Below are 14,346 nucleotides of genomic sequence, written 5' to 3' on the forward strand. Positions count from 1 at the left end.
ATGTTTCACTTGAAAATGATATTTATATGAAAATCCTAGAAGGGTTTAAGGTGCCAGAAGCACAAACTTCTAATTCTCGTGAAGTATATTTGGTAAAATTAAATAAATCTTTGTATAGATTGAAACAATCTGTCCGTATGTGCTTCAATTGTTTTAGTACATTTCTGTTGAAAGAGTGCTATAAAAATGATCCATTAAGCCCATTTGCATTCATAAAAAGATCCAGATAAGAATTTATCATAATTGATGTTATTGTAGGTGATTTGAACATAATTGGAACTCCTAGAGAATTGGAAAAGGTCACTTCTTGTTTGAAATAAATTTTTTGAAATGAATGATCTTGGTAAGATGAAATTCTATTTGGGTCTTCAAATTAAGCACACAAAAATGGAGTTTTTGTACATTAATATCTAGAAAAGGTGCTAAAAAGGTTTTATATGAATAACTCACATCCATGAGTAACCCGAAGGTGGTAAGGCACTTAGATGCCAAAAGGACCAATTTCAGCATCATAAAAAAACATGAAAATCTTCTTGTTCCCGAAGAACTATATCTTAGTGCTATTGGTGCACTAATATATCTTACTATTAATACAAGACCTGATAAATCTTTTGTCGTAAACTTATTAGCAAGATATAGTTCTTGTCCAACAAGAAGATACTGGAATAGAGTCAAACACATTCATTGATATCTTCGAGGTACAATGGATATGAATTTATACTAATCAAATTCATAAAATGCGAAGTTAATTAGTTATGCAGATGCTGGATATTTATCTAATCCACACAAAGCTCGATCCAAAACAGGTTATTTATTCACTTGTGGGGTAACGTAATTTCTTGTCATTTTATTAAACAAACTTTAGTTGCTGCTTATTCTAACCATGCAGAGATTATAGCAATTTATAAGTAAAGTCATGAATGTATTTGGTTAAGAAATTTAACTCAACACATTTGCAAGAATTGTGGTCTAACTTCTAACAGGGATGTTCCAACCATACTATATGAAGATAATACAACTTGTATAGCTCCATTCAAGGAATGACTTATCAAAGGAGACAAAACCAAGCATATATCACCAAAGTTTTTTTTCACTCATGATCTTCAAAAAGAGTGTAACATCAACATCTAGAAAATTCAATCCAGTAACAACTTTCCTAATTGGTTTACTAAAGCACTTCCTAAATCGAATTTTGAAAAGATGGTACGAAACATTGCTATGCAGTGCTTCAAGAAAATCAAGTGATGTGCTAATCAGAGGGAGTTGGAAACATATTGTACTCTTTTCCTTAGCTATGTTTTTCCCACTGGGTTTTCTTAGCAAGGTTTTTAACGAGGCAATTGTTTCCAATATCTATTATTAATCATGTACTCTTTTTTCCTTAATAAAGGGTTTTTCCCATCATCTTTTACCGATTAAGGTTTTAACGAGGCATGATACAATCGTCATTCAAGGGGGAGTGTTATGAATTATTATTTAGTGAATGACTATTGGATTCTCTATATTCCCCCATTACTCTCCATAATTAGTGAACATTATAACAAACATTATTATGAGTTTTATGAGTGTAGTTATGCACCACTATAATGAGCATTCATATCATACATCACCTTTCATCTTCTTTGTCTAGTATAAATAGTGAATACTATGTATTGTAAAGTTTGATGATTTCATCACAAGTATTGGAATAAAAGTTCTCTCTACTCTCATGTCTTTCTTTACTTTATAATTTATCTTGTTATTTGAGGGGTCTACAAGTTATGTTCAATCCAGTTTTGTGACTTTGTCTCATCAAGTCTCATATATCAAACGTTACTTTAAGCACTTTCAATGTTTTCTTAAGTTATCCATTAAATGGTAGAAGGATAATTTCATATATTCGCCAAATAATAAGCAAAATATCATATTTTTTGTAACGCCCGTAGATCCGGTCTAGTCAATTTAGAGATAATAGGGGTCGAAAATGACTTTTTGACAAAAGATTATTTAGAATATATAATCTTAACCAAGTTGTAGAATACGTCTCAAGGGTTCCGTACATATAAAGAACGTTGAAATTCGAGTTATAACGAAGAAGTTATGGTCCGTCGAAGTTTTACGGCAAAACCGGCACGACACCGGGAGACGTAAATAGTAAATTTACGATGGAGGACTTTTTAGCCTTAGAAATCTAAACAAAAGTTGTATTATATACGTTAAACTGAGAACATACAAAAAACGAACGCCCAAATCTGACTTCGTATGAGGAAGTTATGAATTTTCTAAGATTTCGCTTAACAGTGCACAGCCCGAAACTCGAATTTTAGATCGAGCGGTTTTTGGCCTACGCGACCCAAATGAGAATTGAAGATCTCATTAATAGGAACTCAACGGTAAAAAGACAGACGAAAACAGAGTCCGTATGTAGAAGTTATGAATTTTACGCGGACATTTAACAGTATAATCTCCTTGTACTGTTAAATTTAAGATCGGTCGAGAATTAGCCAACAGAGTCAAAATGAAAGTTGTAGATCTTATTTTTACCTACGCGTGGATATAAAGAACGTCAAAAACGGAGCTGGTATGTGAAAGTTACGGATTTTAGAAGTCGGAAGTGTGTTGTCCGAAAATGGGTGATGTGGCACAATCTTGGCCATTGCTTTCTCCCCAAGTCTTGCCACTAGATGGTGACATGTGGCACCAAGTTCAGCCATTTTTCACCCTATAAATAGAACCTCTCCCACCCTCATTTTCTTCACACCTTTCCCATTCTTTCTTCTCTTTACTCTCTCTCTAGAACCTCTCTCTAGCCCCGAAACCCCCCGAAAAGCCTAGGGAACCTCCCTAGCACGAGGCGGAAGCCGCGGAGTGCTCGACGGCTCCGAGAAGAAGAGCTTTTTGGCTCAGGAACGCTGCTCCAAGCAAAGCCCGGTTTTCTATAAAACCCGCTGTAAGTGAGCTACGCCTACGCTATTTTTAATATAGCTTTTATTTAATTATAGTAACGTTATTAGGAACTTATAATAAGTACTTGGGCTATTATTATGGGTTATATAAGTATTGTTTAACGCTTATATAATAGTAATAATAGCTAGACTATTAATTAGTCTCGGCGAATAATAGACTAAACTCTAGTGGTAATAATACTAGGTTTCGTCGAAGAAAATTATTTTTAAGAAGCGAAGCGCTGTCTGACTTCGAAATCACCACCTTTTCAAGTGAGTGCATGGTCCCTTTCATCTTACACATACATATGAATTATTTAATATAAATTGCGTGCTATGTGTGCATATTGTCTGAATACTTGCTGTCTATGCTGTGTGAAATATTTTTATACACGTTTTAAATGATTTAAATTGTATATGTATTTTATATCTACAAAACGTGTTGGGTAAAACATGGGTAGATGTAATAGTTTCTGTGTGACCAAATAAAATAATGAGAGGCCTCGATATAGATGTTATTGATGATCCAGTCATCTAGCGGAGTATAGATGACGACCACAGACTATTCTAGACAGTCCAATGGAACGCTAGCAGGCTCGCAACCTGTAGGTGTTTATTTGAACTGTGTGCTCACCAGCAGTACTCCATCCCCCACATGGTTGCCTTATTTGACATGAATTGCTGAGGAACCCCCGAAGCATGTGTTGTCACCCCGATGAAAGTCCTTAGACTAGGTCCTTGTGTTAGATGTTTTTGGGACGTAAAGTGAGGATAACGGGAACGGGTAATCGGGTTTGTTTGGTTTGATAAAGTTAATAAACTTATTTATTGTCGGATGAAAACCCTATGTACTCACCAGGTTTCCCAACCTGACCCACTCAGTTTATTTATATCACAGGTGTTGATATGAAGTCACATTACACTGAGAGATTAAGGAGATATAAATCACTAGTGATAATGAATGTAAGTTCTGTTTATGCTTATGTTTCTGTATTGACGATGACATCCCAAATGTTTTAAAATGAATAAAAATAATTTTCTTCATAAATGCTTTGATAACGTATTTATCATGTTTTACTGTGAACAAATTCCGCAACATTTTTATTAAAAGAGGTACTCTGATTTTTATAAAGCATAAACAAATTCGGTCTTTTCTGGCCGTGAAAATGGGGATGTCACAGTTGGTATCAGAGCATTAGTTTAAGCGAACTAGGAATATGGATTTATTTCTAGACTTAAACTTAGAATGCTAAGCAAGGATTGTGAGGAGTGTGTCTAATAAAATTTAGGTAAAGCACCTGAATAAACACAAGCACTAGCTAATTTAGGGAAAATGCCTAACATGCTTTTATGTGCTAAATGATTTATGATATGCATTGTATGATCGGATCTATGGCCTGTTGCCGATCGGATCTAGAAACTTTATGTGTTCAGATTTCTAAACGTTTAATTACGGTATTAGAACTGGCATATAACTTTTCGGAGAAATAGGGAGAATTACACGTCGATCGTAAATAAAATCTTTCCTATCTTAATTCTCGTCATTGCACACCGAACGTCTTATTTGGTATATAGATCGAAATGGCAAGAAACCGTAGTGGAGCCGGGAATGCAAATGGGAACAGGAATCAACCACCAGTGATTGAACAAATACCTGTTGTAGCAGATGCTCCTGAGCCAATTACAATGGCCGGAGTACAAGCCATGATACGGGCTATGTTGGCTGAACAACGGGGAGAGATGACGCAAATGTTGCATGAAAATAGGGACGAACCTACAATGCCAGTTGAACAGCCCGAATTAAACGATGGGCAGTCAGAAGGAGGGAACTACAGTGGGACCGTTGGTCAAGCCAACCCACCAATAGTTCGACAAAACAACCAGTATGACGGAGTCAAAAGGAATGGATGCAAGTACACGGATTTTTAGACTTGCAATCCATCGACTTTCACTGGAAAGGAAGATCTGATCGGAGTCATGGATTGGATCTCGGAGATGGAGTTAGCTTTCATGACGTATGGTTGCAGAGGCAAGTTATAGACATGGGCAGAGTTTTTGGTGCAGTTCACACGCAAGTACTGCTCAGCCCAAAACCTGCTCGAGCTAGAGAACCAGTTCCTGACCTTGAAGAAAGGAAGCATGTCAATTGATGAATACACCAACAACTTCACAGAGAAGATGGAGTTCGCCTTGCGTCTTTTTCCGGATGAGCTGACGAAAATCGACAAGTACGCAAAGGGACTTCGATGGGAGTACGCGGTGCCAGTGCGTCAGGCACCTACTCTGGAGGCAGCTATCTGGGCTGTCAAGTCTGTGGAGGATATGATTAAGGGAAGAGCTGCCAACAAGATTGAGGTTGGCGAAAAGAGGAAGTTTGAGGGGTTTACGAGGCCCAATAAGAAGATCAAGTCTGGTTCAAAGGAGTTTAGCGGAGGAGGAAACAAAGTGAAATGGTGCGAGAAGTGCAAGAAGAAGCACTTTGGGAAATGTAGCGAGGAAGTGACTTGCTAAAAGTGTGGGAAGACCGGACATTACGCCAACGAGTGCACCGCCAACAAAAGGGTGTGTTATGAATGTCGTGAAGAAGGGCACGTTGCTAAGGATTGCCCGAAGAAGAAAGAGGCGGCAAGACCAAACATTCCACCGAAACCGAAGGCAAGAGCGTTCCATATGATCCTTGACGAAGAAGATGGAAATGAAAGGGATCAGGAATGAGGATCTATGAAGTAGTCGTATAAATAGTACCATGTGGTGTAGCCTATTAGAGGCATAGTATAGGTTGAACTTGAACACCTATGTAATCATTTTAAGGAATAATATAAAACCTTCGTTTTGTTATCTAATGTGTCGAGTTGTTATGTGATTTTCTTGTATGGTGACTTGGGTGAACTGCGAGACAATACTTGGGACGAGTATGAGTAGGTGTGAAAGGTAGTAGAGGCCTATACTACCGGAAGCACATGACTCACGCTTGGATCAGGGAAAGTCACAAGGTTACCAAGAAGCTAGTAATTGATACCGTTTTATTCAAATATGTCGTTACCATCGTTTTGGTAATGACTAAGAAGATTATTGTTATTCCAACCCTAGTGGTCATATCGAATTGAGTCCTACTACGATAAGTATGTTACGTGGTTTAGAGAACCAAGTTTGATGTAGCATCTGACTTAAGTCGGAAGATTGAAATAAAGGATAATCAAAGCGATCGGTAGAGGTATCGCGATAGTTGCTTGTAGCTAGAAATGCTACCTTTTAAGATGTGATTAGAACATGAAGAAATGTATAGTCTGTTCTGGAAGACTCTAAGAGACCTAAGTCTAAGCGTGGGAACATACGATGATAAGTCATTAGAATATGACACATCAGTCCATTTTAGTAATAAAATAACTTATCTTAAGTTTCTTAAGAAGAAGAAGCAGTCTCTAGTAAGGATCGAGATTGTGACTTGAAGGTCATAATTTGGAGTCTAACGTGAGATAGGGAGCAAGTGCAAGATCGAGCACCGCCTGCAATCAGGAAGTCTTAGAGTTAGATATTCGTTCGAAGAAACATTAAAGTTACGGTTATTACTTAGGATGAAGAGATAACGTATGGAGTCATCATGTGAGCCCTGTTTCGTTGATGATTCCGGGACGTAATCATCCTAAGGGGGAGATAATTGTAACGCCCGTAGATCCGGGCTAGTCAATTTAAAGATAATAGGGGTCGAAAACGACTTTTTGACAAAATATTATTTAGAATATATAATCTTAACCAATTTGTAGAATACGTCTCAAGGGTTCCGTACATATAAAGAACGTTGAAATCCGAGTTATAACGAAGAAGTTATGGTCCGTCGAAGTTTTACGGCAAAACCGGCACGACACCGGGAGACGTAAATAGTGAATTTACGATGGATGACTTTTTAGCCTTAGAAATATAAAGAAAAGTTGTAGTATACGTTAAACCAAGAACATACAAAAAACGAACGCCCGTATCTGACTTCGTATGAGGAAGTTATGAATTTTCTAAGATTTGGCTTAATAGTGCACAGCCCGAAACTCGAATTTTAGATCGAGCGGTTTTTGGCCTACGCGATCTAAATGAGAATTGAAGATCTCATTAATAAGAACTCAACGGTAAAAAGACAGACGAAAACAGAGTCCGTATGTAGAAGTTATGAATTTTACGCGGACATTTAACAGTATAATCTCCTTGTACTGTTAAATTTAAGATCGGTCGAGAATTAGCCGACAGAGTCAAAATGAAAGTTGTAGATCTTATTTTTACCTACACGTTGATATAAAGAACGTCAAAAACGGAGCTGGTATGTGAAAGTTACGGATTTTAGAAGTCGGAAGTGTGGTGTGCGAAAATGGGTGATGTGGCACAATCTTGGCCATTGCTTTCTCCCCAAGTCTTGCCACTAGATGGTGACATGTGGCACCAAGTTCAGCCATTTTTCACCCTATAAATAGAACCTCTTCCACCCTCATTTTCTTCACACCTTTCCCATTCTTTCTTCTCTTTACTCTCTCTCTCTCTCTAGAACCTCTCTCTAGCCCCGAAACCCCCCGAAAAGCCTAGGGAACCTCCCTAGCACGAGGCGGAAGCCGCGGAGTGCTCGACGGCTCCGAAAAAAAGAGCTTTTTGGCTCGGGAAGCTGCTCCAAGCAAAGCCCGGTTTTCTATAAAACCCGCTGTAAGTGAGCTACGCCTACGCTATTTTTAATATAGCTTTTATTTAATTATAGTAACGTTATTAGGAACTTATAATAAGTACTTGGGCTATTATTATGGGTTATATAAGTATTGTTTAACGCTTATATAATAGTAATAATAGCTAGACTATTAATTAGTCTCGGCGAATAATAGACTAAACTCTAGTGGTAATAATACTAGGTTTCGTCGAAGGAAATTATTTTTAAGAAGCGAAGCGCTGTCTGACTTCGGAATCACCACCTTTTCAAGTGAGTGCATGGTCCCTTTCATCTTACACATACATATGAAGTATTTAATATAAATTGCGTGTTATGTGTGCCTATTGTCTGAATACTTGCTGTCTATGCTGGGGGAAATATTTTTATACACGTTTTAAATGATTTAAATTGTATATGTATTTTATATCTACAAAACGTGTTGGGTAAAACATGGGTAGATGTAATAGTTTCTGTGTGACCAAATAAAATAATGAGAGGCCTCGATATAGATGTTATTGATGATCCAGTCATCTAGCGGAGTATAGATGACGACCACGGACTATTCTAGACAGTCCAGTGGAACGCTAGCATGCTCGCAACCTGTAGGTGTTTATTTGAACTGTGTGCTCACCAGCAGTACTCCATCCCCCACATGGTTGCCTTATTTGACATGAATTGCTGAGGAACCCCCGAAGCATGTGTTGTCACCCCGATGAAAGTCCTTAGACTAGGTCCCTTGTGTTAGATGTTTTAGGGACGTAAAGTGAGGATAACGGGAACGGGTAATCGGGTTTGTTTGGTTTGATAAAGTTAATAAACTTATTTATTGTGGGTTGAAAACCCTATGTACTCACCAGGTTTTCCAACCTGACCCACTCAGATTATTTATATCACAGGTGTTTATATGAAGTCACATTACACTGAGAGATTAAGGAGATATAAATCACTAGTGATAATGAATGTAAGTTATGTTTATGCTTATGTTTCTGTATTGACGATTACATCCCAAATGTTTTAATGAATAAAAATAATTTTCTTCATAAATGCTTTGATAACGTATTTATCATGTTTTACTGTGAACAAATTCCGCAACATTTTTATTAAAAGAGGTACTCTGATTTTTATAAAGCATAAACAAATTCGGTCTTTTCTGGCCGTGAAAATGGGGATGTCACAGTTGGTATCAGAGCATTAGTTTAAGCGAACTAGGAATATGGATTTATTTCTAGACTTAAACTTAGAATGCTAAGCAAGGATTGTGAGGAGTGTGTCTAATAAAATTTAGGTAAAGCACCTGAATAAACACAAGCACTAGCTAATTTAGGGAAAATGCCTAACATGCTTTTATGTGCTAAATGATTTATGATATGCATTGTATGATCGGATCTATGGCCTGTTGCCGATCGGATCTAGAAACTTTATGTGTTCAGATTTCTAAACGTTTAATTACGGTATTAGAACTGGCATATAACTTTTCGGAGAAATAGGGAGAATTACACGTCGATCGTAAATAAAATCTTTCCTATCTTAATTCTCGTCATTGCACACCGAACGTCTTATTTGGTATATAGATCGAAATGGCAAGAAACCGTAGTGGAGCCGGGAATGCAAATGGGAACAGGAATCAACCACCAGTGATTGAACAAATACCTGTTGTAGCAGATGCTCCTGAGCCAATTACAATGGCCGGAGTACAAGCCATGATACGGGCTATGTTGGCTGAACAACGGGGAGAGATGACGCAAATGTTGCATGAAAATAGGGACGAACCTACAATGCCAGTTGAACAGCCCGAATTAAACGATGGGCAGTCAGAAGGAGGGAACTACAGTGGGACCGTTGGTCAAGCCAACCCACCAATAGTTCGACAAAACAACCAGTATGACGGAGTCAAGAGGAATGGATGCAAGTACACGGATTTTTAGACTTGCAATCCATCGACTTTCACTGGAAAGGAAGATCTGATCGGAGTCATGGATTGGATCTCGGAGATGGAGTTAGCTTTCATGACGTATGGTTGCAGAGGCAAGTTATAGACATGGGCAGAGTTTTTGGTGCAGTTCACACGCAAGTACTGCTCAGCCCAAAACCTGCTCGAGCTAGAGAACCAGTTCCTGACCTTGAAGAAAGGAAGCATGTCAATTGATGAATACACCAACAACTTCACAGAGAAGATGGAGTTCGCCTTGCGTCTTTTTCCGGATGAGCTGACGAAAATCGACAAGTACGCAAAGGGACTTCGATGGGAGTACGCGGTGCCAGTGCGTCAGGCACCTACTCTGGAGGCAGCTATCTGGGCTGTCAAGTCTGTGGAGGATATGATTAAGGGAAGAGCTGCCAACAAGATTGAGGTTGGCGAAAAGAGGAAGTTTGAGGGGTTTACGAGGCCCAATAAGAAGATCAAGTCTGGTTCAAAGGAGTTTAGCGGAGGAGGAAACAAAGTGAAATGGTGCGAGAAGTGCAAGAAGAAGCACTTTGGGAAATGTAGCGAGGAAGTGACTTGCTAAAAGTGTGGGAAGACCGGACATTACGCCAACGAGTGCACCGCCAACAAAAGGGTGTGTTATGAATGTCGTGAAGAAGGGCACGTTGCTAAGGATTGCCCGAAGAAGAAAGAGGCGGCAAGACCAAACATTCCACCGAAACCGAAGGCAAGAGCGTTCCATATGATCCTTGACGAAGAAGATGGAAATGAAAGGGATCAGGAATGAGGATCTATGAAGTAGTCGTATAAATAGTACCATGTGGTGTAGCCTATTAGAGGCATAGTATAGGTTGAACTTGAACACCTATGTAATCATTTTAAGGAATAATATAAAACCTTCGTTTTGTTATCTAATGTGTCGAGTTGTTATGTGATTTTCTTGTATGGTGACTTGGGTGAACTGCGAGACAATACTTGGGACGAGTATGAGTAGGTGTGAAAGGTAGTAGAGGCCTATACTACCGGAAGCACATGACTCACGCTTGGATCAGGGAAAGTCACAAGGTTACCAAGAAGCTAGTAATTGATACCGTTTTATTCAAATATGTCGTTACCATCGTTTTGGTAATGACTAAGAAGATTATTGTTATTCCAACCCTAGTGGTCATATCGAATTGAGTCCTACTACGATAAGTATGTTACGTGGTTTAGAGAACCAAGTTTGATGTAGCATCTGACTTAAGTCGGAAGATTGAAATAAAGGATAATCAAAGCGATCGGTAGAGGTATCGCGATAGTTGCTTGTAGCTAGAAATGCTACCTTTTAAGATGTGATTAGAACATGAAGAAATGTATAGTCTGTTCTGGAAGACTCTAAGAGACCTAAGTCTAAGCGTGGGAACATACGATGATAAGTCATTAGAATATGACACATCAGTCCATTTTAGTAATAAAATAACTTATCTTAAGTTTCTTAAGAAGAAGAAGCAGTCTCTAGTAAGGATCGAGATTGTGACTTGAAGGTCATAATTTGGAGTCTAACGTGAGATAGGGAGCAAGTGCAAGATCGAGCACCGCCTGCAATCAGGAAGTCTTAGAGTTAGATATTCGTTCGAAGAAACATTAAAGTTACGGTTATTACTTAGGATGAAGAGATAACGTATGGAGTCATCATGTGAGCCCTGTTTCGTTGATGATTCCGGGACGTAATCATCCTAAGGGGGAGATAATTGTAACGCCCGTAGATCCGGGCTAGTCAATTTAAAGATAATAGGGGTCGAAAACGACTTTTTGACAAAATATTATTTAGAATATATAATCTTAACCAATTTGTAGAATACGTCTCAAGGGTTCCGTACATATAAAGAACGTTGAAATCCGAGTTATAACGAAGAAGTTATGGTCCGTCGAAGTTTTACGGCAAAACCGGCACGACACCGGGAGACGTAAATAGTGAATTTACGATGGATGACTTTTTAGCCTTAGAAATATAAAGAAAAGTTGTAGTATACGTTAAACCAAGAACATACAAAAAACGAACGCCCGTATCTGACTTCGTATGAGGAAGTTATGAATTTTCTAAGATTTGGCTTAATAGTGCACAGCCCGAAACTCGAATTTTAGATCGAGCGGTTTTTGGCCTACGCGATCTAAATGAGAATTGAAGATCTCATTAATAGGAACTCAACGGTAAAAAGACAGACGAAAACAGAGTCCGTATGTAGAAGTTATGAATTTTACGCGGACATTTAACAGTATAATCTCCTCGTACTGTTAAATTTAAGATCGGTCGAGAATTAGCCGACAGAGTCAAAATGAAAGTTGTAGATCTTATTTTTACCTACACGTGGATATAAAGAACGTCAAAAACGGAGCTGGTATGTGAAAGTTACGGATTTTAGAAGTCGGAAGTGTGCTGTGCGAAAATGGGTGATGTGGCACAATCTTGGCCATTGCTTTCTCCCCAAGTCTTGCCACTAGATGGTGACATGTGGCACCAAGTTCAGCCATTTTTCACCCTATAAATAGAACCTCTTCCACCCTCATTTTCTTCACACCTTTCCCATTCTTTCTTCTCTTTACTCTCTCTCTCTCTAGAACCTCTCTCTAGCCCCGAAACCCCCCGAAAAGCCTAGGGAACCTCCCTAGCACGAGGCGGAAGCCGCGGAGTGCTCGACGGCTCCGAAAAAAAGAGCTTTTTGGCTCGGGAACGCTGCTCCAAGCAAAGCCCGGTTTTCTATAAAACCCGCTGTAAGTGAGCTACGCCTACGCTATTTTTAATATAGCTTTTATTTAATTATAGTAACGTTATTAGGAACTTATAATAAGTACTTGGGCTATTATTATGGGTTATATAAGTATTGTTTAACGCTTATATAATAGTAATAATAGCTAGACTATTAATTAGTCTCGGCGAATAATAGACTAAACTCTAGTGGTAATAATACTAGATTTCGTCGAAGGAAATTATTTTTAAGAAGCGAAGCGCTGTCTGACTTCGAAATCACCACCTTTTCAAGTGAGTGCATGGTCCCTTTCATCTTACACATACATATGAAGTATTTAATATAAATTGCGTGCTATGTGTGCCTATTGTCTGAATACTTGCTGTCTATGCTGGGGGAAATATTTTTATACACGTTTTAAATGATTTAAATTGTATATGTATTTTATATCTACAAAACGTGTTGGGTAAAACATGGGTAGATGTAATAGTTTCTGTGTGACCAAATAAAATAATGAGAGGCCTCGATATAGATGTTATTGATGATCCAGTCATCTAGCGGAGTATAGATGACGACCACGGACTATTCTAGACAGTCCAGTGGAACGCTAGCAGGCTCGCAACCTGTAGGTGTTTATTTGAACTGTGTGCTCACCAGCAGTACTCCATCCCCCACATGGTTGCCTTATTTGACATGAATTGCTGAGGAACCCCCGAAGCATGTGTTGTCACCCCGATGAAAGTCCTTAGACTAGGTCCCTTGTGTTAGATGTTTTAGGGACGTAAAGTGAGGATAACGGGAACGGGTAATCGGGTTTGTTTGGTTTGATAAAGTTAATAAACTTATTTATTGTGGGTTGAAAACCCTATGTACTCACCAGGTTTTCCAGCCTGACCCACTCAGATTATTTATATCACAGGTGTTTATATGAAGTCACATTACACTGAGAGATTAAGGAGATATAAATCACTAGTGATAATGAATGTAAGTTCTGTTTATGCTTATGTTTCTGTATTGACGATGACATCCCAAATGTTTTAAAATGAATAAAAATAATTTTCTTCATAAATGCTTTGATAACGTATTTATCATGTTTTACTGTGAACAAATTCCGCAACATTTTTATTAAAAGAGGTACTCTGATTTTTATAAAGCATAAACAAATTCGGTCTTTTCTGGCCGTGAAAATGGGGATGTCACAGTTGGTATCAGAGCATTAGTTTAAGCGAACTAGGAATATGGATTTATTTCTAGACTTAAACTTAGAATACTAAGCAAGGATTGTGAGGAGTGTGTCTAATAAAATTTAGGTAAAGCACCTGAATAAACACAAGCACTAGCTAATTTAGGGAAAATGCCTAACATGCTTTTATGTGCTAAATGATTTATGATATGCATTGTATGATCAGATCTATGGTCTGTTGCCGATCGGATCTAGAAACTTTATGTGTTCAGATTTCTAAACGTTTAATTACGGTATTAGAACTGGCATATAACTTTTCGGAGAAATAGGGAGAATTACACGTCGATCGTAAATAAAATCTTTCCAATCTTAATTCTCGTCATTGCGCACCGAACGTCTTATTTGGTATATAGATCGAAATGGCAAGAAACCGTAGTGGATCCGGGAATGCAAATGGGAACAGGAATCAACCACCAGTGATTGAACAAATACCTGTTGTAGCAGATGCTCCTGAGCCAATTACAATGGCCGGAGTACAAGCCATGATACGGGCTATGTTGGCTGAACAGCGGGGAGAGATGAGGCAAATGTTGCATGAAAATAGGGACGAACCTACAATGCCAGTTGTACAGCCCGAATTGAACGATGGGCAGTCTGAAGGAGGGAACTACAGTGGGACCTTTGGTCAAGCCAACCCACCAATAGTTCGACAAAACAACCAGTATGACGGAGTCAAGAGGAATGGATGCAAGTACAAGGATTTTATGACTTGCAATCCATCGACTTTCACTGGAAAGGAAGATATGATCGGAGTCATGGATTGGATCTCGGAGATGGAGTTAGCTTTCATGACGTGTGGTTGCAGAGGCAAGTTATAGACCACCTTTGCAGTACGTCAATACCGAGGAGGT

The sequence above is a fragment of the Lactuca virosa genome, chromosome 2 (assembly GCF_052849685.1).
Source record: "Lactuca virosa cultivar CGN04683 chromosome 2, Lactuca_virosa_CGN04683_v6, whole genome shotgun sequence".
Classification (NCBI taxonomy): domain Eukaryota; kingdom Viridiplantae; phylum Streptophyta; class Magnoliopsida; order Asterales; family Asteraceae; genus Lactuca; species Lactuca virosa.